Raw genomic sequence first — 25988 nt, 5'->3', positions numbered from 1 at the left:
AGGGAAGCACTGAAACCCATGCCAGAGTCTTCTACCCAGGCGACCCTGGCCCTCCTCAGCTCCTCCAAATCCCCCTTCCCAACACCAGTGCACCTCCTGGGTTGCCTGAACTTTGAGTCCTTGGAACTCTTCTTCAAAATATAGTCGAAGCCGCATCAAAGAAGTAGATAGATTCTTGATGAGTAGGTGATGGAAGATCATCTGGGATAGGCAGTTCCAATTAGATCAACTATGGTATTGAATGACCAAGTCAGTGATCTACTCCTGCTCCTAATTCGTATAGTCAGAGGTTTACAGCATGGAAACTGGTCCCTGGGCCCAACTTGTCCATGCTGCCCTTTTTTTAACCTTGAAGCTAGTCCCAATTTCCGCATTTGGCCCATATCCCTCTATACCTATCTTACCCATGTAACTTTCTAAACGCTTTTTAAAAGACGAAAATTGTACCCGCCTCTACTACTATCTCTGGCAGCTTGTTCCAGACACTCACCACCCTCTGTGGAAAAAATTGCCCCTCTGGACACTTCTGTATCTCTCCCCTCTCACCTTAAACCTATGCCCTCTAGTTTTAGACTCCCCTACCTTTGGGAAAAGATATTGACTATCTAGCTGATCTATGCCCCTCATTATTTTATAGACCTCTATAAGATCACTCCTCGGCCTTCTATGCTCCAGAGAAAAAAAGTCCCAGTCTATCCAGCCTCTCCTTATAACTCAATACATCAAGTCCCAGTAGCATCCTAGTAAATCGTTTCTGCACTCGTTCTAGTTTAATAATATCCTTTCTATAATAGGGTGACCAGAACTATACAGTGTTCCAAGTGTGGCCTTACCAATGTCTTGTACAACTTCAAGATGTCCCAACTCCTGTATTCAATGTTCTGACCAATGAAACCAAGCATGCTGAATGCCGCCTTCACCACTCTGTCCACCTGTGACTCCACTTTCAAGGAACTATGAACCTGTACCCCTAGATTTCTGTTCTGTGACTCTCCCTAACACCCTACCATTGACTAAGTCCTGCCCTGGTTCAATCTACCAAAATGCATCACCTCGCATTTATCTAAATTAAACTCTCAACTCTACTCCTACACTCCCTAAACTCCAAGGGATTCACTTGATCCCAGCTGCCTATGCATGTTATGTGCCTCCTCCTTCTTCTTGACCAGGGCCTCAATATCTCGAGTCATCCAGAGTTCCCTACTTCTGCTAGCTTTGCCCTTCACTATAAGAGGAATGTGCTTACCCTGAACCCTGGTTAACACACTTTTGAAAACCTCCCACTTACCAGACGTCCCTTAGCCTTCCCACAGACTCCCCCAATTAACTTCTGAAAGTTCCTGCCTGATACCATCAAAATTGGCCTTGCCCCAATTTAGAATTAACTTTTGAGCCATAGCTATCTTAAAACACATGGAATTATGGTCACTGGTCCCAAAGTGATCCCTCACTAACACTTCTGTTACCTGCCCTTCCTGATTTCCCAAGAGGAGGTTAAGTTTTGCCCCCTGTCTAGTCAGGCCATCCACATACTGAATGAGAAATTTCTCCAGAATACACTCAACAAATTTTTCTCCATCCAACCCTTTAATACTATGGATGTCCCAATCCTTCTGTTTTAAATTTGAACAGACAGAAGAGGTGTTGATTTTAAAATCAATCCACTCTGACCATATTCTCTGTAATTGAAAAATATTCAGAGTAACCTTACAAAATGAAACTGCCAAAGGCACAAGAGCAAAATTATTAGCCTAATGCCAGAACTCAGAGGTTAGAATAATCATTAAAAAATTAACACACTGAACTTTGAGAAATGTAGCTTGAGGGTAACCTAATAGAGCTCCGCAAAATTATAAAGGAGTTTGATAGGGTAGAAAGAAAAAATGTGGACCTCAGGAGGAACATTACCAACAGAGGAGTTCGAATGTGGAACTTGCTACTGCGCAAGATATGGTAGGATGGATAGCATAGATGCATGCAAGGGAAAAAGCAATGAGATGCTGAAGGGGTTAAATGAAGTAGCATGGGAGGATGCCTGTGTAGTGCATGCAACACCAGCTGAGCCAAATGCTCTGTTTTGGAATGTAATTCAAAGCAATTTCTATGATTCCAAAATTAATTTTGACCAATTTTATTTCCTTGCATTTTCCATGTGGGCCTGGATGTTGCCATTGGTAATTATGGTGAAACTGGCTAGCATTGCTCTACTGAACTGCAATCACAAAGATATAGAAGTTGCTATCTCTGATTCTACACTCTACCAGGGGCGGTGCTATTGAGACCCCTGCTATCATCCCCTACAATAACCAAATGCAATCTTTTCGCAGTGAACTAACAGAAACATTGTCAAGATCCTTGAGAAAGTTACACCCAGTTGAATGAGATGTACTCGGGTGTTTAATGTGTTGCAGCAGTCTTTCATAAGTGTCATAAATTTCAAAAGAAAAATGCATTTTAAGAATACCTTTAAGTAATGTGAATTTTGAATTTAAAAAATCCTTGTTTTAATCCTTTTGTAAAACATTTCAATCAGGATTCTGATGATCACATGATTTCTTGTTGAATCAACCACCGCCACCCATATGTAGACAAGACCATGCTTAACTCAAGAGGATTAACAGGTGACAATTGGTTATTAAGTTATGGTGAGCAGCTGATGGAAGATCATCTGGGGTAGGCAGGCATGTGGAGTTGAGGCTGTGGTCTCATCCAGGCAATAATAAAAAATTTTAACACCTCATTGTAACAGTGTAGATGTTGCCTTGGGTCAAACAAATGCTAATAACCACAGGTGACAGAAGGACTGTTTGAAGTATTGGTGCCTTATTTGGAAGATGATCTGGCATTATGTCCAGGTCACATGATAACTAGTCATCTTCCATTTCCTGAAAAAAAACATTTTCTATGTTTCTATAGGATCTTTTAAGAGACTCCTGGATGAGTACATGGAGCTTAATAGGATGGAGGGTTTATAGATAGGTCTAGAAGGTAGGGATGTGTTCGGCACAACTTGTGGGCCGAAGGGCCTGTTTGTGCTGTAGTTTTTCTATGTTTCTATGAAATGGACAGGAAGCTGGCTGCAACACAAAGATCCACCTTGAAGATGCTTCAGTCTGGAGAAAGACAGCTAGAAATGGATTCTGCTGTAAGTAACTAGGCAGTTTAAAAGTGCTACCCTTGCAGAATCAAAAGAAAGGAACTTTCTCAACCCTGCAAACTTCCATTCACCAGTGAGACTTGCCTGTTAAAACTACATCTGGCAGCTCAACAGTGGAAGTCATTGCAAATGCAGAGACACCATTACAACTCCAGGAACTTCACTTCAGATAATACAACATCTCAACTTCAAAACATATTGGGCCTGCACCAACTACGTGTGTGTGTATGTATATTATTTATATATATCTATATATCTATATCTTTGTGTTAATAACTTCAACTAAGGGTGGCACAGATGTGCCACTATTTCTGCCTCAGTGTCAGGGACCCAGGTTCGATTCTTGGCCTTGGTCACAGTCTATGCAGAGTCTGTACATTTTCCCTGTGTCTACATAGGTTTCCTCCAGGTGTCCGGTTTCCTCCCATAGTCTGAAAGATGTGCTGGTTAGGTGCATTGGCCATGCTAAATTCTCCCTCAGTGTGCCTGACCAGGGGATTTTCACAGTACTTCATTGCAGTGCAGTCTACTTGTGATACTAATAAATAAACTTGAGAAAAGGTGAAGTTTTTTTTTTAACTTCCAGGTGAAACAAACATTTTTCTTTTAAGTAAAAAGGCTTTGTTGCTAGGTTATTTTAAATTGAACACTCATTCTGAGGATAAAATTACTCTCATACAAAATATATTGTTCATGTGCAACTTTGCGGAAACATCTTTATAAAGCATTTGTAATAAAATGACACCAACTTTATGGTGACTGTTAAACAGCATTACCGACCTGGGAAAATTAATGGTATAATTGTGGAATGTCAAACCTCTCCATTATGATCAATTCCAAATTATTTTTAGGAGGTATATTATATGTCAACCTCTATCTTGATCTAATCATAAACATGTATCTGAAATGTTGAGTTGCATAAGATACTCAGTGCTTTTAACTTCCTCGTCTGCTGTTCGTGAGAATACTTCAATGTGATTTGATGCTTACCCTGCTTGCTGACATCACTGTTGTTGGAGACTTGATAATCCCCCTGACCTGATGCCATGTTCAAACTGACATCAAGAAAGAAGAAAACTATAGTACAGAAACCACTAGCTCTTTGTGGGTAGCTTTCTTCAACATTAGCAGAGGGAACTGCTGACTGGAAAATCCAGCCATTACTTTAGTCCCAATGTTTTCTTCTCTTTGGTATGTTCTAACATCTTATCTAATACTTTCCCTCACAATATTTTTTTTTGCTGTGTTTTCAAAAGAAGGAAAGTTGAGAATGCATCTTAAGTTTTAAATACCCCATTTTGAACTTTGGATTGGAGGGAGGCCTTGTGCTGCTGTGGTGGCAGCTGGCTGGCTCTCAGCCCTAAGCTGGGGGTTTGCATCCTGCTCCAGGATTTGATGGCCACAGTGCATAAACCTGGCCCAGGCAGGTTCATCAATCTACACATCCTTCCACTGTGTCTTTTGGCAGGCGATGAGTGGGAGAATCTCCTGGTCAGTCAGAACCCGCAGAAGGCAACGGCAAATCATTGCAGTACCATGCCGAGCACAACCACTGGCCAACACATGCAAGTCCAAGGTTGCCAATGTGCATGGTACCTGACCAGAGAGAGTAGCTTGTTATTAGGCAGAGAAAATACATCCCAAAACCCAATGTGGCCAGATTTCATGCAAACCTGTTGGCTTACTGCCAGTGCCAGTCTCCTTTGAATTTGCTCCACTATTTAGTGCAGTTACTTAAACATGACCTAACATTGCAATGGGCTTGCAAGCTGTATCGTAGTTGATTTAGAACAAATTTCCTGTTTCGATCTGACTTGGCTGATTGTGAATGATAGAAAAGTAGGAGGAGACAGTACTCTACCTGGAATACATGGTATTTGTGAATGAACTGGGGACCCCCTGCCGGGTAGCTCCGATTATACTTCACTACAAACCGCTGGAAAAGTTTTTCTGCGTGAGCGGCAGCCGCCTCTTGACTCTCGTTCCCCGGCTGGCGGAAATGCAGCGGTCCGGAGACAGCGAGCTGGCTGCTCGACAAGCAACAGAGCAGGAATGTCCAGGACATGCTGCTGGACTCGGGGATCAAACAAGGAACTTGCGGACCCTGAGTGTGTCAGTCAGCCTGCCTGCAACTACTGCTCCAAACAGCTCACATCCGGAACATATTCACATCCCAACTAACATCCTGTTAGTTTCACTTTCACTTTAACACGACTTAAAGTGAAGGCACATCTTCAGTTGCAGTGTTAATAGAGCTCACTTTGGTTAAAAACAACTTTGAAATTTGTCCTCGAACACTTCCTGAAAGGGTGATGACAACAGATTCAAAAGTAACTTTTAAAAGAATGAGTTTATCAATTTTTGAAAAGGAGAAATTTGCAGGGATTGCCATCAGGAACAGAAAGCAGAACTAATTAGGAAGCAACTTGAACAAGCCAGCACCCTAAGCAGCATGAAGTTCCACTCAAGGGTGTACTGCTAAGCAGAGTACTTGGCGCAGTGAGGGGAGAGGTGGAATTTTCTGGCCACCCTCATCCTGAAACTGTAAAATCCTGCCCGAGGTCAAAGGACCTTTCCATGGTCCGTCCCTCGCCTGCTCCAATTACAGTGGCGGGCGGAACAGTAAAATTCACCCCGTGATCTTCTACATGAGTGGCCCGAACAACAGAGGAACAGGAGTAGGCCATTCAGCCCATCAAGCCTCCTCCACCATTCAATACAAATTTGACTTGAATGCCTTTTACCCACATTATCCCCATAACCCTTTGTTATTAATCATAAATCTACTCAATGACTAAGTTTCCCCAGCTCTCTGGGATAGAGAATTCCAAAGATTCACAACCCTGTGCGTAAAGAAATTTCTCCTCATCCTGGTCCTAAGTGGCATCCCCTTTTAGTTTGGAATTGTTCACCCTGGTTCTAGACTCTCCAACCAAGGGAAACATCTTACCTGCATCTACCTTGTCTATTTCTTTAAGTACTTTGTAGGTTTCAATGAGATCATCTTTCATTCTTCAAAACTCTAGAGAATACAGGCCCAGTTTGCCCAATCTCAAGACAATTCCCACCATCCCTGGAACAATATGTGAACCTTTTGTTGCACTCTCTCTATGGCAATAATATCCTTTGAGGTAAGGGGACCAAAACTATACACAGTACACTAGGTAACCAAGCTCCTATATTATTGTACACAAATTCTCTTGCAATAAACAGTGGCAAGGTGACACAATGGCTGGGACTGCTGTTTCACTCCATAACTTGATTTTAACTTGATAATCTTGATTTTGTGTCTCTGTGCCCTGTTTGAGAGCAGATTTTCACTCCATCTGACAAAGGAGCAGCGCTCCAAAAGCTAATGGCATTTGCTACCAAATAAACCTGTTGGACTTTAACCTGGTGTTGTTAAAACTCTTACTGTGTATACCTCAGTCCAATGCCGGCATCTCCACATCGTCACTCCAGGGACCCAGGTTCGATTCCAGCCTTGAGTGACTGGAGTTTGTATGTTCTCCCCATCTCTGCATGGGTTTCCTCTGGGTGCTCTGGTTTCCTCCCACAGTCCAAAGATGTGCAGGCTAGGTGGATTAGGAAGCCTTCAAGCTGTCCAGAGAGCATGAAGATAGATTAAAGTGACTTCAAAGGTTTCAGAGGACAGAGACAATAATGAGTCCTTTATCCCAGGAAAGTGTTTGAATTCACCACCTTGAAACTGAACAACACCCTTCCTAGGAGTAGAAGGAGCAGTCCAGCCAAGAGACGGGTTATTGGTTAGCACTGCTGCCTCGGAGCACCAGGGACCGAGAATTCCGACCTCGGGTCACTATCTGTGTGGAGTTTGTACATTCTCCCCATATCTGCATGGGTTTCCTCCGGGTGCTCCAGTTTCCTCCCACAGTCCAAAGATGTGTGGGTTAGGTTGATTGGGCATGCTAAATTGACCCTAGTCTCAGAGGATTATTGGGTAAATATGTGGGGTTACGGGAATAGGACCTGGGTGGCATTGTGGTCGGTGCAGACTCAATGGGCCAATGGCCTCCTTCTGCACTGTAGGGATTCTATGATTCTATTACTGGAGAATAGCCAATGTTGTTCCCTTGTTTAAGAAATGCGAGGTGATGCATTTTGGTAGATTGAACCAGGACAGGACTTACTCAGTTAATGGTGGGGCGTTGGGGAGAATTACAGAACTTGGAGATCTAGGGATACAGGTTCATAGCTCCTTGAAAGTGGAGTCACAAGTGGACAGCGTGGTGAAGAAGGCATTCGGCATGCTTGGTTTCATCGGACAGAACATTGAATACAGGAGTTGGGACGTCTTGTTGAAGTTGTACAAGACATTGGTAAGGCCATACTTGGAAGACTGTGTGCAGTTCTGGTCACCCTATTATAGAAAGGATATTATTAAACTAGAAAGAGTGCAGAAAAGATTTACTAGGATGCTACCGGGACTTGATGGTTTTGAGGTATAAGGAGAGGCTGGATAGACTGACACTTTTTTCTCTGGAGTGTAGGAGGCTGAGGGGTGACCTGATAGAGGTCTATAAAATAATGAGGGGCACAGATCAGCTAGATAGTCAATACCTTTTCCCAAAGGTAGGGGAGTCTAAAACTAGAGGGCATAGGTTTAAGGTGAGAAGGGAGAGATAGAAAAGTGTCCAGAGGGCCAATTTTTTCACAGGGGGTGGTGAGTGTCTGGAACAAGCTGCCAGAGGTAGTAGTAGAGGTGGGTACAATTTTGTCTTTTGAAAAGCATTTAGATAGTTACATGGGTAAGATGGGTATAGAGGGATATGGGCCAAATGCAGGCAATTGGGATTAACTTGGGGGTACAAAGAAAAAGGGCGGCATGGACAAGTTGGGCCGAAGGGCCTGTTTCCATGCTGTAAACCTCTATGACTCTAAAGGAAGCAGGGATAATCCAGGAAATTATAGGCCGGTAGGCCTGACATCAGTGGTGGAGAAGCTTTTGGAGAAGATCCTGAGGGACAGGATATATGCACATTTGGAAGAAAATGGACTGGTTAGTGACAGGCAGCATGGTTTTGTATGGGGAAGGTCATGTCTCACCAATTTGAGTGAGTTTTTTGAAAAGGTGACTAAGATAATTGATGAGGGAAGGGCTGTGGATGTAGTTTATATGGACTTTAGTAAGGCATTTGACAAGGTCCTACAATGCATACTAGCACAAAATCTAAAATCAGATGGGATTTGGGATGGGCAGGCTAGAAAGATACAAAACTGGCTTGGTTCTAGAAGATGAGTAGCAGTGAAAGGATGCTTTTCAGAATGGAGATCTGTAGCTAGTGATATTCCGCAGGGATCAGTGCTGGGACCTCTGTTGTTTGTAATATGTATAAATGATCTGGAGGATAATGTTAGGGGTCTGATTAGTAAGTTTGCGGATGACACAAAGATTGGTGGAGTTGCTGATAGTGCCGGGAATGGATAGATTGGAGACTTGGGCATAGAAACAGCAGATGGAGTTTAATCCAGCCAAGTGCGAAGTGCAGCATTTTGGATGATCAATTTTGGTGTAAATTATACTGTAAATGGCAGAACCCTTAAGAACATTAATATACAGAGGGATCTGGATGTGCAGGTGCACAATTCCTTAAAAGTGGCAACACAGGTGACCAAGGTGATTAAAAAGGATTGTGGCATGCTCGCCTGCATCAGCCAGGGCTTTGAGTACAAGAGTTGGAAAATCATGGTGTAGCTAGATAAGACCTTAGTTAGGCTGCATTTGGAGTATTGCATGCAGTTCTGGTCACCACACTACCAAAAGGATGTGGAAGCTTTGGAGAGAGTGCAGAGAATGTTTACCAGGATGTTGCCTGGTCTTGAGGGTGTTGACTACGAGGAGAGGTTGAATAAACTAGGATTGTTCTCACTGGACAGACAGAGCTGCGGGGAGACCTGATAGAGGTCTACAAAGTTGAGGCATAGACAGGGTGGATAGTCAAAGGCTTTTTCCCAGGGTGGAAGTATCAATTACAAGGGGGCACAGGTTCCAGGTGAGAAGGGGAAAGTTTAAGGGAAATGTGTGGGGGAAGATTTTCACGCAAAGGGTGATGGGTGCCGGAACCTGCTGCTAGAAGTGGTGGAAGCCAGCACATTAGCAACATTGAAGGAGCATCTGGATGGGAATACGGAGCGAGTAAGGGCAGAAGGTTTTTTTAGTTTAGTTAGGGCATCATGATCACCACAGGTTTGGAGAGCTGAAGGGTCTGTTCCTGTGCTGTACTTTTCTTTGTTGTTTGTACTCTGTGACAGCACCTTTGAAACCTGTGACCTCTACCAACTAGAAGGACAAAGACAGGAAATGCATGGAAACACCAACTCTCCAAGCCACACACCATTCTGACTTGCAATTCCTTCACTGTTACTAAGTCAAAATCCTGGCACTCACTTCCTAACAGTCCCTGCCTACTTAACCGTTGTTTCTGTGTACCTGAGCAGCAACATCCAGGAGCTAACATGTAATGTGAAGGCCCCCTCCCTCTCTCTCCCTCTCCTCCTCCTCTCTTTCCAATTATCCCTATCCCTCTCTTCCTCCTTCTCTCTTTCTCCCCTTTCTCCACTCTTTTGTTTTGATTTGATGTATTATTGTCACATGTGTTAGTATTTAGTGAAAAGTATTGCTTCTTGCATGCTGTACAGACAAAGCGTATCGTACATGGAGAAGGATAGGAGAGAGAATATAGTGTTACTCCTATCTTCCTCGCTCTTTTTCCCCCCACTTATTGGAGTTTGAGAGTTAATGCACTGCACATCAATACAAGGTTCAGATCTGTCAAACTAATGCCAGCTGCTTCAATTTAAAAAGTTAGTCAATGAACAATAGTTTGGGGTCAGCAGTAACAATATTGTGGAAGTTCTATTTAAAATAATGTAAGAGATAAATGCCTTGAAGATAGATGGCACTGTCTACCAAGAGTACCATTTTGTATGGCTTTCTACTGGAGTATTCTAAGACTCATCATACGTTGACAAATGGAGTGACCTTTCACTGAATTTTTAGTGCTGTTCTTATTGGGGCACAACACAAAGGCAGCTCAGGTTTAGTCATTTTCTCACAATATATAGCAGAGGCTACATGAGGAAAAATAACTTGATGCCATATTCTAGAAGTTTAAAATGACTAATTTATGTCAAATGCTCTGCTATTAAAGCATGGTGGGAGAAAATCTGGTCTTTTTGAATTTGTACAATGCTGTGCATAATATTGGATTTCATTCCCATTGTGGTTACTGGGAATGAAAATTGACAGATGTGTAATGAGTAGATCATTCAATATTGTCTGTTTTAATGTTCATCATCCAAAGTAAAAATTAACACCAAAATGTGGTCATCTTTAATCCCATAAATTAAATATCAGCAATATTTCAAGTAATTTCTGTAAAAGGTCAACACCTCACAAATTTGGAAATGCAAAGCGGTAATGGGTTTCAGATGTATCTCAGCCAAGTAAAACAGCAACAGGAGAAACAATTCCATTTTAAATTTGGTGAGGGTAACTATATAACATCAGAAATTAAATTAAAAGGATTTTCTTTTTAAATGGAGCAAGAATTCTTTCCCTCCACAGCAAAAAGCAAAGACTGTATGAATGTTATGCACGGCATTGTCAAAGGCAGATCATGCCTTACGAGCCTGATTGAATTTTTTGAGGATGTGACTAAACACATTGATGAAGGAAGAGCAGTAGATGTAGTATATATGGACTTCAGCAAGGCAATTGTAAGGTGCCCCATGCAAGGCTTATTGAGAAAGTGAGGGGGGCATGGGATCCAAGGGGACATTGCTTTGTGGATCCAGAACTGGCTTGCCCACAGAAGGCAAAGAGTGGTTATAGATGGGTCATATTCTGCATGGAGGTCGGTCACCAGTGGAGTGCCCCAGGGATCTGTTCTGGGACCCTTACTCTTTGTGATTTTTATAAATGACCTGGATGAGGAAGTGGAGGGATGGGTTGGTAAGTTTGCTGATGACACAAAGGTTGCAGGTGTTGTGGATAGTGTGGAGGGATGTCAGAAGTTGCAGCGAGACATTGATGGGATGCAAGACTGGGCGGAGAAGTGGCAGATGGAGTTCAACCCAGATAAGTGTGAGGTGGATCATTTTGGCAGGTCAAATAGGATGGCGGAATATAATAATGGTAGGACTCTTGGCAGAGTGGAAGATCAGAAGGATCTTTGGGTCCGAGTTCATAGGACGCTCAAAGCAGCTGTGCAGGTTGAGGCTGTGGTTAAGAAGGCGTATGGTGTACTGGCCTTCATCAATCGAGGAATTGAGTTTAGGAGTTGTGAGATAATGTTGCAGCTATATAAGACCCTGGTCAGACCACACTTGGAGTACTGTGCTCAGTTCTGGTCGCCTCATTACAGGAAGGATGTGGAAGCCATAGAAAGGGTGCAGAGGAGATTTACAAGGATGTTGCCTGGGTTGGGGAGCATGCCTTATGAGGATAGATTGAGTGAGCTCGGCCTTTTCTCCTTGGAGAGACGAAGGATGAGGGGTGACCTGATAGAGGTGTATAAGATGTTGAGGTGTTGATCGAGTGCATAGTCAGAGGCTTTTTCCCAGGGCTGAAATGGTTGCCACTAGAGGACACAGGTTTAAGGTGCTGGGGAGTAGGTACAGAGGAGATGTCAGGGGTAAGTTTTTCACTCCGAGGGTGGTGGGTGCGTGGAATGAACTGCCAGCAATGGTGGTGGAGGCGGATTCGATAGGGTCTTTTCAGAGACTTTTAGATAAGTACATGGAACTTAGTATGATAGAGGGTTATAGGTAAGCCTAGTAATCGCTAAGGTAGGGACATGTTCGGCACAACTTTGTGGGCTGAAGGGCCTGTATTGTGCTGTAGTTTTTCTATGTTTCTATGTTATTGTCTTGTGATTTTTATGGCTTGGTGAATTTTAGTGTGAACATGAATATTTAATTACAAGTTATCAGTAAGAAAATCAAAATATAATTGAAAGTAACTAATACTTTGATTTAGGTATGAATTCAGAAGTAAATATCTTTCCCTTTTCACTTCATTTCCTTGGCAAATAAAATAAGTTTGCAATAACCTTAAGGTGTTCATTTTATTGTTTATTTTTTTGAGGATAAAAATTGCCTTACTGAAACATGAGGCTCAATTTAGGAGTAAATATAAAATAGTAACCATGCTTGAGTTATACATTTGACAACAACAAAAATGGTATGAACTATGGTAATAAAATAAAAGCAAACCCAGCTTGATGCCAAGCTAGCATACTATATGATTGTCCTATCTTTCCACCAGGAGCTTTGGCACTTTCATTGTCTGCTTCAAAACTTGAATAAGACAAAGTAGCTGCAGCTGGGTTGATTTGGAATAATGCTGACAGTTGCAGGGAGCAATGTTGGATAGCCCAGAAAAACTAACACAGGAATTACAACAAATGATTAGCTGTTGGCCCATTCCTTCCAACATCGACTGCTTGCAAATTTGGTGCTACCTACTTATTACAATTGTTGTTGTATACAGCCTGTAAAAACCACATTATTGAAGGGCTGCATTCCTCAGCACGGGGCCCAAGTTTGTTTAATAAGAGCACCTTTTACCGTTAGTTTGAAGTCAATCTGAAGCTCTTATAAGGAGGTGCAGCAGTTTCAAGAAAGGGTATCTGAGCAGGAAGAATAATGGCACAACAGTGCAGAGACATTCCAATGATCCCCAACACCGGTCTTGCTGCAGGAGGTGAACAAGAAGGCGAAGAGGCCCCCTCACAACAGAGCAAGAAAGTACCCCAGAGAACATTGTGAAGGCAGTAGGAGCAGAGGACCACTGAGACTGGCCAACAACAGGGCAGACAATGGTATGCTCATACCTAATCTTCCTCCTCACTTCCTGATTCCACATCCTACACTTTTGTTTTTATATTATTTCATAGGATGTAAGCATTGCTGCAAAGGCCAGCAATTCTGAATTGCTAGCTGCAGATGGTATAAATATGCACGTCATGCTTCACCCCCTTCCCTTACCACAACTCTAGCTGTGTGCCTTTCTCCATTCAGATGCCTAAGAGCTGCCAACTAACCAGACAGTGACTGTAAGACATAGGAATAGTAGTAGGCCATTCAGCCCATTGAGTCTGCTCCGCCATTCAATAAGATCATGACAGGCCTGTTATCCTCAACTCCACTTTCCCACCTTATTCCCATAACCATTGATTTCCTTATGATTAAAAATCTATCTATCTCAGCTGTTAACAGCCCAACCTCTGCAGTAGTGCAAGGAAATGAAGTGGACGAGGAAGAAGAGATTATTGACAGAAAAACAGCAGCACTCACTACCGCACTAATAGGATAGAATCTTCCAGATCATCCTAGAGCCAGAGACTTGGTGGGTGAGAGAACTGGATTCAGTGGGAGGTAAAAAATCCTCCTGGGATGGGATGAACTTTTACAGTTCTCAAAACTTTAGAGGCATGTTGAGCTTCCTGACATCCTTTGGCATGCAAATGCATGTTGTGCACGCCCATTTATAAGGCCAGCTTGCCAGAATCAAGAATCACCTCAGGAGGTGCGAGCACGGCTGCATATAAATGGTTTGCATCTTTCAGGGCAGACTGCTTCCCAGACTTTGGAGCGAGTAATCTCTGCTTTGTCCTTCATGGGGACCTCTCAGCCTATTGGTTGAGATTTATACTGGTAGTTCAATGGCAAGGAAGCTGGACACTAAAGGCAGCATCAAATGAGAAAGGTCAGAGTGAGGAATGGACAAGGGAAGCAGGGTTCGTGGAGAAGGGGGGCAGAGCTGGGGCTGGATAAGCAAAGCAGTGTCTGTGGTCAGGTTGCACACCACCATCATGGTTGCAGAGGCTATGTATTAAGCTTAACTTCAGCTAATACAAAAACTTGTGACTAGGGTATCCTGGTGAAAGACGTTTCTTTATTAACCAACAAACGTTGGGAGAAAAGGGCTGGGTGATCCAACACTTCTCTGAAGTTACAGCACATTGGCAATATAATTATACAATTTCCAAAAGTCATTTTACCTGTTCCCTGGCTCATGAACCAATCATCATTAGTACAGGTCAATCATAATTAGTAAATGTCATATACCTTGGTCAATTACAGTTATCCTCTGGCAGCTGGGAAGTCATGAGTTCTAATGATTTCTACCTGTTTTTCCCATGGCTATCAATTGCTCATTCCAGATTCTCTTCTCTGGTTGAAGGCTTTGTCTATTCATTAAGCTGTCTGAGATCGCCTGCTTTGCTCTTGGCTTATGAATTTTCCATTCATAACTGTCTAGAGTCCATGCAGATAAGAGCTATGCATCTGAGTGTATTGTTATAAAGAATGTGGTTCACTTTACTTCACTATTTCCCATGATGCCTTCAAACTCTGTGCCATTAGCGAAGCTGTAACACACTTTTCAGACATACATGTTTAAATTCTCTAACTGTGGTTATATGTGTTTCTATGTAGACAGTACCTCTAAAATATATGTGTAAGGCAATCTGTGATTCTCATCCTAAGTTAATCCATTCTGTTTTAATAGTCATTATTAGTGTTTTAGTCCCAGGGTATTTTGAATTCCTCTGACAATGGTTATGCTCTTTTGAAGTGGAGATGCCGGCATTGGACTGGGGTAAACACAGTAAGAGTTTTAACAGCACCAGGTTAAAGTCCAACAGGTTTATTTGGTAGTAAATGCCAGTAGCTTTCAGACTTTAACCTGGTGTTGTTAAAACTCTTACTATGCTCTTTTAGACAGTCGGTGCAGACTTGATGGGCCGAATGGCCGCCTTCTGCAGGGGTTCTGTGATTTATATTAAGGGCTTCCCTGCCATATGTTGGCCCTAAAAAAGAATTCCCCCTCTCACGTCGGCGAAGTTTACAACAGGCATTTTAAAACGTGAAGCAACTGAGAGGAATCCGCTGGGAGTTCGAAGGTATGTTTAGCCCCCGGAGTGGGCCCATTTTCTCAGCATCCTTTCAGTGCTCTATCAGACCCCACCCCACCAGCATGACAGCAAAAACTCTGCCCCCAGATTTTTTTATGCACAGAGTGTCAGAGAATCTGGAGAGAAAACTCAACTGTACGGCTGGAGAGCTATATGCCTCAGCAAACACTGTGTACAAAGTGCAAATTTCTGCCCAATATATCAGCAAGGTTACATGCTTCACAAGCCAAATTACTGTTGGCTGAATCAAATATCATCTTTGGGTTGTTACAATGAAGTGTTAGATTGTCTGATTTGCTACAAACTGGCAGATATGTTCCAATATATCTTGACTAGAAAAACCTGTTTTCGAACAAGCACTTGTCCAGTACAATAATTGTATGATATTTTAGTGGCAGCCTTAATGGCGAAAATTTAATAAATTTCCTTCAAAATATATTGACTTGTAATTGGTTCATGTAGGTTCCATTTTACAGGTGCTACTCAAACTACTAAGGTTTGTAGGTTTGTTACGCATATGTGGACAGGAAGTGCATGCACATATCAACACAAGTACTATATTTTATAGAATCATAGAATCGACAGTGCAGAAGGAATCCATTTGGCCCATCAAGCCTGCACCGACAACCATCCCACCCAGGTCCTATCCCCATAACCCCACACATTTACCCTCCTAGTCCCCTTGACACTAAAGGACAATTTATCATGGCCAATCAACCTAACCCATCTTTGGAGTGTGGAAGAAACTGGAGCACCTGGAGGAAACGCATGCAGACAGGGGGAGAACCTGCAAACTCCACACAGACAGTGATCCGAGGCCAGAATTGAACCCAGGTCCCTAGCCCTGTGAGGCAACAGTGTTAACCACTTCGCCACTTTGCTGCCCAGGTTTGTTAAGGATGAAAGGTTTGTGTCCTTTCTAACACTTAACGTAAGGCACTTTGCATGTGCTAGTAGGGGGATTATACCTGTAAAAGAATCCCACGTCTAAGATTGGTTTGCCCTAAAGCAGTCAACACTAGTACTACCTGTGCTTAGGGAAACCATGCCCAGGGATTGCCTGTTAAGCCCAATCAAGAAGGTAAATGCAAAAGCAAAATATTGCAGATGTTGGAAAACTAAAATAAAAGCAAAATCATTATTGTCACCTTGCCCTTTTTTTTCTTTCCTGAATACCGGTGGCCAGGAATATTAAGTTCCTAATCCTCCCCTTGTTTAAGTGAGGTCAAGGTTAATGTCACTATATCATAGTCCCAAGTGGCTCTCTGCATTATGTACATATAATCCAAACCCACCTTGGACTACCTTAATGTTTAATGTCTCCTTTTTCTAAACTATTCCTTAGTGATAATTGCCATTCCTGGTAAATGTTCTCTTTTCTAATGCATAATCCTGGTGTCAAACTCAATAAGAAGTTTAACAACACCAGGTTAAAGTCCAACAGGTTTATTTGGTAGCAAAAGCCACACAAGCTTTCGAAGCTCTAAGTCCCTTCTTCAGGTGAGTGGGAATTCTGTTCACAAACAGAGTTTATAAAGACACAGACTCAATTTACATGAATAATGGTTGGAATGCGAATACTTACAACTAATCAAGTCTTTAAGAAACAAAACAATGGGAGTGGAGAGAGCATCAAGACAGGCTAAAAAGATGTGTATTGTCTCCAGACAAGACAGCCAGTGAGACTCTGCAGGTCCACGCAACTGTGGGCGTTACAAATAGTGTGACATGAACCCAATATCCCGGTTGAGGCCGTCCGCGTGTGTGCGGAACTTGGCTATCAGTTTCTGCTCAGCGACTCTGCGCTGTCGTGTGTCGCGAAGGCTGCCTTGGAGAACGCTTACCCGAATATCAGAGGCCGAATGCCCGTGACCGCTGAAGTGCTCCCCAACAGGAAGAGAACAGTCTTGCCTGGTTTTCTTCCTTTGGACTCATGGTGAACAATCACTGAAACAACTCTATGATGACATCAACAAGTTCCATCCCACCATCAGGCTCACCATAGACTACTCTCCGGAATCGGTTGCATTCTTGGACATGCGCATCTCCATTAAGGACGGTCACCTCAGCACCTCACTGTACCGCAAGCCCACGGATAACCTCACGATGCTCCACTTCTCCAGCTTCCACCCTAAACACGTTAAAGAAGCCATCCCCTACGGACAAGCCCTCCGTATACACAGGATCTGCTCGGATGAGGAGGATCACAACAGACACCTCCAGACGCTGAAAGGTGCCCTCATAAGAACAGGATATGGCGCTAGACTCATTGATCAACAGTTCCAACGCGCCACAGCGAAAAACCGCACCGACCTCCTCAGAAGACAAACACGGGACACAGTGGACAGAGTACCCTTCGTTGTCCAGTACTCCCCCGGAGCGGAGAAGCTACGGCATCTCCTCCGGAGCCTTCAACATGTCATTGATGAAGAGGAACATCTTGCCAAGGCCATCCCCACACCCCCACTTCTTGCCTTCAAACAACCGCACAACCTCAAACAGACCATTGTCCGCAGCAAACTACCCAGCCTTCAGGAGAACAGTGACCAAGACACCACACAACCCTGCCACAGCAACCTCTGCAAGACGTGCCGGATCATCGACACAGATGCCATCATCTCACGTGAGAACACCATCCACCAGGTACACGGTACATACTCTTGCAACTCGGCCAACGTTGTCTACCTGATACGCTGCAAGAAAGGATGTCCCGAGGCATGGTACATTGGGGAAACTATGCAGACGCTGCGACAACGGATGAATGAACACCGCTCGACAATCACCAGGCAAGACTGTTCTCTTCCTGTTGGGGAGCACTTCAGCGGTCACGGGCATTCGGCCTCTGATATTCGGGTAAGCGTTCTCCAAGGCGGCCTTCGCGACACACGACAGCGCAGAGTCGCTGAGCAGAAACTGATAGCCAAGTTCCGCACACACGTGGACGGCCTCAACCGGGATATTGGGTTCATGTCACACTATTTGTAATGCCCACAGTTGCGTGGACCTGCAGAGTCTCACTGGCTGTCTTGTCTGGAGACAATACACATCTTTTTAGCCTGTCTTGATGCTCTCTCCACTCCCATTGTTTTGTTTCTTAAAGACTTGATTAGTTGTAAGTATTCGCATTCCAACCATTATTCATGTAAATTGAGTCTGTGTCTTTATAAACTCTGTTTGTGAACAGAATTCCCACTCACCTGAAGAAGGGGCTTAGAGCTTCGAAAGCTTGTGTGGCTTTTGCTACCAAATAAACCTGTTGGACTTTAACCTGGTGTTGTTAAACTTCTTACTGTGTTTACCCCAGTCCAATGCCGGCATCTCCACATCACGTCAAACTCAATGCCCTGTTCTTTGCAGACAGAATCTGTGCACACATTGAACCTGTTTCAGCTAAACATGATAAGTGATAACTATTTGAGTCATAGAATTATATGGCGCAGAAGAGGTAATTTGGCCCATCGAGTCCACAGCAACACATTAGAAACACCCAAACTCCCACTTAATCCCATCTGCCAGCACTTGGCCCATAGTCCTGAATGTTATGACTTGCCAAGTGCTCATCCAGATACTACTTGAAGGATGTGAGGCAACCTACCACCCTCCCAGGCAGCGCATTCCAGACCATCACCACCCTCTGGGTAAAAGGCTTTTCCTCATATCCCACTTAAGCCTCCTGCCCCTCACCTTGAACCTATGTTCCCTCGTGACTGAGCCTTCAACTAAGGGGAACAGCTGCTCCTTATCCACTCTGTCTATGTCTCTCATAATCTTGTACACCTCAATCAGGTCGCCACTCAGTCTTCTCTGTTCGAACGAAAACAACCCAAACCTGCGCAACCTCTCTTCATAACTTAAAATTTCCATCCCAGGCAGCATCCTGGTGAATCTCCTCTGCACCCCTCCAGTGCAATCACATCCTTCCTATCATGTGGTGACCAGAACTGCACACAGTATTCTAGCTGTGGCCTCACCAAAGCTCTATAAAACTCCAACATGACTTCCCCGCTTTTGTAAACTATGCCTCAATTGATAAAGACAGGTGTCCCAAATGCATTTTCCACCAGCCTGCTAACGTGCCCTTCTGCTTTTAGAGATCTGTGGACAAATACGCCAAGGTCTCTTTGTTCTACAGAGCTTCCTTAGTGTCCTGCCATTCATTGAGTACTTTCTTGTCAAATTACTCCTTCCAAAGTGTACCACCTCATACTTTTCAGGGTTAAATTCCATCTGCCACTTATCTGCCCATTTGACCATTCTGTCTATATTTTCTTGTAGCCCAAGACACACCACCTCACTGTTAACCACCCATCCAATCTTTGTATCATCCACAAATTTAATAATCCTATCCCCCACATAGTCATCAATGTCATTCATATAAATGACGAACAATAGGGGCCCAACACAAAATAAATTTGCTAAGGCCATGCAAGGAGGTTTAAACTGATTCGGGGGGGGGGGAGGGATCCTGAGTAGTGGGGCTGAAAGTGAGGGATGCATGGATGGGGACTGCAATGCACGGCATTGCAGAGGTGGGGTGGAGCAGGGTTTGAAATGTGTATACTTCAATGCCAGGAGTATTCGCAATAAAGTGGGTGAACTTGCAGCGTGGATCAGTACCTGGGACTTCGATGTTGTGGCTATTTCAGAGACATGGATAGAGCAGGGGCAGGAATGGATGCTGCAGGTCCCGGGGTTCAAATGTTTTAGTCGAAGTAGGGAAGGAGGTAGAAGAGGGGGAGGGGTAGCATTATTGGTCAGAGATTGTATCACCGTGTCAGAGAGGAGGTTTGATGAGGACTTATCTGTTGAGGTAGTATGGGCGGAGATTAGAAATAGGAGAGGAGAGGTCACCCTGTTGGGAGTCTTTTATAGACCTCCTAAAAGTTCTAGAGAGGTTGAGGAAAGGATTGCGGAGTCAATCCTGCTTAGGAGTGAAAGTAATAGGGCAATTGTTATGGGGGATTTTAACTTGACTAATATTGACTGGAATTGTTATAGCTCTAGCTCGTTAGAGGGGTCAGTTTTTGTTCAAAGCGTGCAGGAAGGTTTTTTGACTCAGTATGTAGACAGGCCAACTAGAGGTGAGGCTACATTGGATCTGGTGCTGGGAAATGAGCCAGACCAGGTGCTAGACTTGGAAGTTGGTGTGCATTTTGGTGATAGTGACCACAATTCGGTTACGTTCACCTTAGTGATGGAAAGGGATAGGCATGAACCTCGGGCCAGTGGTTTTAGCTGGGGGAAGGGTAATTATGAGGCTATTAGGAGAGAATTAGGAAACATAGGTTGGACTAGGAGATTACAGGGACTGGGAACGTCCGACATGTGGAGTTTTTTCAAGGAGCAGCTACTGCGAGTCTGTGATAGGTATGTCCCTGTCAGGCAAGGAGGAATTGGTAGGGCTAGGGAACCGTGGTGCACCAAAAAAGTTTCTTTGTTGGTTAAAAAGAAAAAGGAGGCTTATGTTCGGATGAGACGTGAGCACTCGGGTAGTGCACTAGAAAGCTTTAGATTGGCTAAGAGGGAGTTGAAGAGCGAGCTTAGAAGGGCTAAAAGAGGACATGAGAAGACTTTGGCGGATAGGGTTAAAGAGAATCCTAAGGCGTTCTATAGGTATGTCAAGAACAGAAGGTTGGTTAGGGCAAGTTTAGGGCCAGTTATAGATGGCAGAGGGAAGTTATGTGTGGAACCGGAGGAGATTGGTGAAGCATTGAACCAATATTTCGGATGGAGTTTAATGTGGCGGATGGAGTTTAATGCGGAGAAGTGTGAGGTAATTCACTTTGGTAGGAATAACAGATGTGTTGAGTATAGGGCTAACGGGAGGACTTTGAATAGTGTGGAGGAGCAGAGGGATCTAGGTGTATGTGTGCATAGATCCCTGAAAGTTGGGAATCAAGTAGATAAGGTTGTTAAGAAGGCATATGGTGTCTTGGCGTTTATTGGTAGGGGGATTGAATTTAGGAGTCGTAGCGTTATGTTGCAACTGTACACAACTCTGGTGCGGCCGCACTTGGAGTACTGTGTGCAGTTCTGGTCCCCACATTACAGGAAGGATGTGGAGGCTTTGGAGAGGGTGCAGAGGAGGTTTACCAGGATGTTGCCTGGTATGGAGGGGAGATCCTATGAGGAGAGGCTGAGGGATTTGGGATTGTTTTCGCTGGAAAGGCGGCGGCTAAGAGGGGATCTTATTGAAACATATAAGATGATTAGAGGTTTAGATAGGGTGGATAGTGATAGCCTTTTTCCTCTGATGGAGAAATCCAGCACGAGGGGGCATGGCTTTAAATTGAGGGGGGGTAGTTATAGAACCGATGTCAGGGGTAGGTTCTTTACCCAGAGGGTGGTGAGGGATTGGAATGCCCTGCCAGCATCAGTAGTAAATGCGCCTAGTTTGGGGGCGTTTAAGAGATCCGTAGATAGGTTCATGGACGAAAAGAAATTGGTTTAGGTTGGAGGGTCACAGTTTTTTTTTTTAACTGGTCGGTGCAACATCGTGGGCCGAAGGGCCTGTTCTGCGCTGTTATGTTCTATGTTCTAACACAGATCTCTGATATGCAATTGGACACTGGCTTCCAGTCACTAAAGCAACCTTCTATTATCATCCTCTGTCTTCTACAACTGAGCCAATTTTCAATTCACTTCATCAAATACTGCTCTGTATCCCATGTGAATTTATCTCTTTTATAAGTCTCTCATGTGGAACCTTGTCAAAGGCTTTGCTGAAATTCGTATAAACTACATCAACTGCACTACCCTGGTCTACACACATGGGCACCTCAAAAAATTCAATCAAATTTGTTAGGCTGGTTCATGAGGTGACTGGTTTAAATTATTTAACAATGCTTGAGAGTTAACTGTCAGACACCATTAACTGGTGCATTCTTCATGGCAATGCCTCTACTAATTATAGTCCACTTGCCAACTGCTAATGAGCTGTCCCTCATTATGCAGATCAGTTTGGGCGAGTCATGTGCCCGTTAGTGCATTCTAGCGAGTTTAATGCAGTTTGCCTTGTTACCATGGAGGGGAAGCCAAGTCAACACTTGCAAGTGTGCTGATGGAGGTGAGGATTTGTGCCTCTGTGATAATCGGAGGCAAGGGAGAGAGAGGGTCATGTCACTCAGCAATCGGGGACTGAGGGTGATGAAGGGGGCCATGTGCAATGGGGTCCCGGGGCGGGTGGTTGGGGTAGTAGGTCAGTAATGTTAGTGGAGGAGTCCCTGATGTCCATAGGGGTCAAGGGGGAGGTTGCATTTAGCCCGGTGGAAGGGGGGGGGGGCGGGTTCTGTCAGGAGAGCTGCTGTTTTTGTGCTTTCTCTGCGGATGCGCAGTTTGTGGCTCCAATCTGAGCTGCTGGCTGTCTGGCAAGTTAAGCCCCGCCCATTGCCTCTCGCAGCTAGAAATGGTCTAGCCAAAATTTTGAATGACTGAGTGCATAACATTGGGAGAAAAACTCGCCCAAAAAATGGATCCGGAACTCTCCCGTTTTTCACGCTAGCTGGACACTTAGAAAAAATCTCGTAAAATTTCACCCCGATGTTTTTAGATTGACAGATAATCTTTTCATTACATTGAAATAATCTCAATAAATTATGATAGTTGTCACAGAAAGAGAAAGCATAGATTTCTTAATGTGGAAGGGCTTCACACTCCCTTGGATTTTGATTTGACCTATTACTGTCACATGTATTCGTATATAGTGAAAAGTATTGTATCTTGCACGCTATACAAAGCACATCATTCATAGAGAAGAAAAGGAGAGGGTATAGAATGTACTGTTGCAATTACAGATAGGGTGCAGAGGAAGGTCAACTTAATATAAGTAGGTCCAATCAAAAGTTTGATGGCAACAGGGAGGAAGCTGTTCTTGAGTCGGTTGGTACGTGACATCAGACTTTTGTGTCTTTTTCCCAACGGAAGAAGGTGGAAGAGAGTATGTTCGGGATGTGTTGATTCTGCTGGCTGGTTTTCCAAGGCAGCGGGAAGTGTAGACGGAATCAATGGATGAGAGGCTGGTTTGCGTGATGGACGGGCTTCGTTCACAACTTTTTGTAGTTTCTTATGGTCTTGATCAAAGCTGGAGCCATACCAAGCTGTGATGCATCCAGAAAGGATGCTTATTGCAGCTGTAAAAGCTGGTGAGGATTGTAATGGACATGCCAAATTTCCTTAGCCTCCTGAGAAAGTTCTTCATCAAGGAGCATGTCTTGGTCAAGGTTCACTGTCTATGCGGAGTCTGCATGTTCTCTCCGTGTCTGCATGCGTTTCCTCTCATGGTCCAAAAACGTGCTGGTTAGGTGCATTGTACATGCTAAATTTTCGCTCCGTGTACCTGAACAGGCGCCGGAGTGTGGTGACTAGGGGATTTTCACAGTAACTTCATACAGTGTTAATGTAAGCCTACTTGTGACACTAATAAATAAACTTTAGTGGTTCAGAAATGAAATGTCACATTGAAAATGAACAGTTAAAAATAATTGGTCAGATACATTTTTTCACTTTTCTCGCCTTGAAATCAGCTCTTCGAACATTAGCAGACATCATTTTTGTTAAATAAATTGGCAACATATTTCATAGGGATTTCACAAAGTTATTCAGAACTAATGTTCAAAATGTTAAATTTCAAGCCATTTTCAATAGTTCCAGTTATATTTTGCTCTGTTTTATTTGCCACAGTTTCTGCCCTGTCCCATTGTTTCAGCTAAATAGTGGTTTAATCAGTCGGATGGCATCAATTACTGTTTTAGGATATGCAAATGAAGGTCAGCCCCGCATTTCCTGCTGCAGTTAGGTTTGTGATGCTGAAGTACAAATTGCTCATAAGCTAACTTCAGTGACGTGATAAACATCACTTTCAGAAAAATTAATTCGAGCTCTGGATAGAAACACCAGCTGTCTGAAACATTTGCCTTGGCTGGGAAGAGGTATGAGTGGCTCAGTATGAATGCTGGGAATGCCTGAATCTGGCTTTTTGCTCCAGATCAGGTTCCTCATTCTGGTGTTGGGGAATCTTCAGTGAACATGCTGCACTCGAGGTGGCAGAGTGAATAATGTCACTGGATAATTAATCTAAAGGACCAGGCAAATACACTGATTCAAGTCCCGCTATGGCAATTGGTAGAATTTAAATTCTAGATAACTAACGTCGAGAATAAAATGGCTGGTCTCAATAATGCTGGCCATGAATATTGCAAAATGCATTCAGTGTCATAGAGTAATACAGCACAGAAACAAGCCCTCTGGCTCAACCAGTCCATGCTGACCATGGTGCCCTCCCAGCTAGCCCCAATTAGAGAGTCATAGAGGTTTACAGCATTTACCCTTTGGCCCAACTTGTCCATGCCACCCAGTTTTTAACACTAAGTCCCAATTTCCCGCATTTGGCCCATATCCTTCTATACCCATCTTGTCGATATAACTTTCTAAATGCATTTTAAAAGACAAAATTGTACCCACCTCTACTACTGCCTCTGGCAGCTCATTCCAGGCACTCGCCACCCTTTGTGTGAAAAAAAATTACTCCTCTGGACCCTTTTGTATCTCTCCCCTCTCATCTTAAACCTGTGCCCTCTAGTTTTAGACACCCCTACCTTTGGGAAAAGATGTTGACTATCTACCTTATCTATGCCTCTCATTATTTGATCGACCTCTATAAATTCACCCCTAAGCCTCCTACGCTCCAGGGAAAAAAGTCCCAGTCTATCCAGCCTCTCCTTAGAACTCAAACCATCAAGTCCCCATAGCATCCTAGTAAATCTCTTCTGCACACTTTCTAGTTTAATAATATATTTTCTATAATAGAGTGACCAGAACTGTATACAGTATTTCAAGTGTGGCTGTACTAATGTCTTGTACAACTTCAACAAGACGTCCCAACTCCTGTATTCAATGTTCTGACCAATGAAATCAAGCATGCTGTATTGCTTCTTCACCACTCTGTCCACCTGTGACTCCACTTTCAAAGAGCTTTGAACCTGTACTCCTAGATCTCTTTGTGCTATAACTCTCCCCAACACCCTACCCTTAACTGATTAAGTCCTGCCCTGATTCAATCTACCAAAATGCATCACCTCACATTTATCTAAATTAAACTCCATCTGCCATTCATCGGTCCAATTGATCAAGATCCCATTGTAATCCAAGACAACCTTCTTCATTGTTCACTATGCTACCAATCTTGCCCATAGTGTCATAGCAATCTGGATCACTATTATCCTTTAGGGAAGAAAATTTGCCATCAAGCATGAAGGGAAATGAATATAAACATAGGTGACTGGAGTTTGAGTCAAAATACAATTAAGCTGGCAAAAGAAGTCCCTTGCAAAGCACTGTACTTTGTAATTGACAGATATCAAGAATTTCCAATGGAATAGAGAGGGTTGCAGCTTGTTACGAAGGCCCAGAGACTTCAAATTAAAGCTGTGTGAATACTTTGGGGTTGAGCGCAGAGCTGTGGCGAATGGCACTGCCCCCCCCCCCCCCCCCCCCCCCCATCCCCAGGTAAAATTGACATCTCCTTTCTATCAGGGGACATAAAATGTGTCTGCACATACCCACAGCTTCTGAAAGGGAGAAAGGAAAATCTCTGCTGCAGAATGGAGTGCTGCAATTAAACTAAAAGCTGACACGTGACTAGGGACATGGAAATTAAAGTGACCTGGCCACTTCAGAATTTTCACAGCTGACAGGCAGAAATGAAGATTTTAATCACAAAGCTGCAATTACCATGCAAGGGGTGATCTTCAGGTATGCCAGGACTAGAAGGGGCAGTCCAGCCACAAGACCCCCATCCCAGGGGAGAGTGACAAGGTCAGCCCCTTGCACCAGCCTGAACCCACCCAACTCCCAATACCCTTGAGGGAATTTTCCTCTGCAGCCTGGCAGCA

Source organism: Mustelus asterias, chromosome 1 (assembly GCF_964213995.1).
Source record: "Mustelus asterias chromosome 1, sMusAst1.hap1.1, whole genome shotgun sequence".
Classification (NCBI taxonomy): domain Eukaryota; kingdom Metazoa; phylum Chordata; class Chondrichthyes; order Carcharhiniformes; family Triakidae; genus Mustelus; species Mustelus asterias.
The sequence above is the reverse complement of the archived record's forward strand: the minus strand, read 5'-3'. Positions refer to the sequence as shown.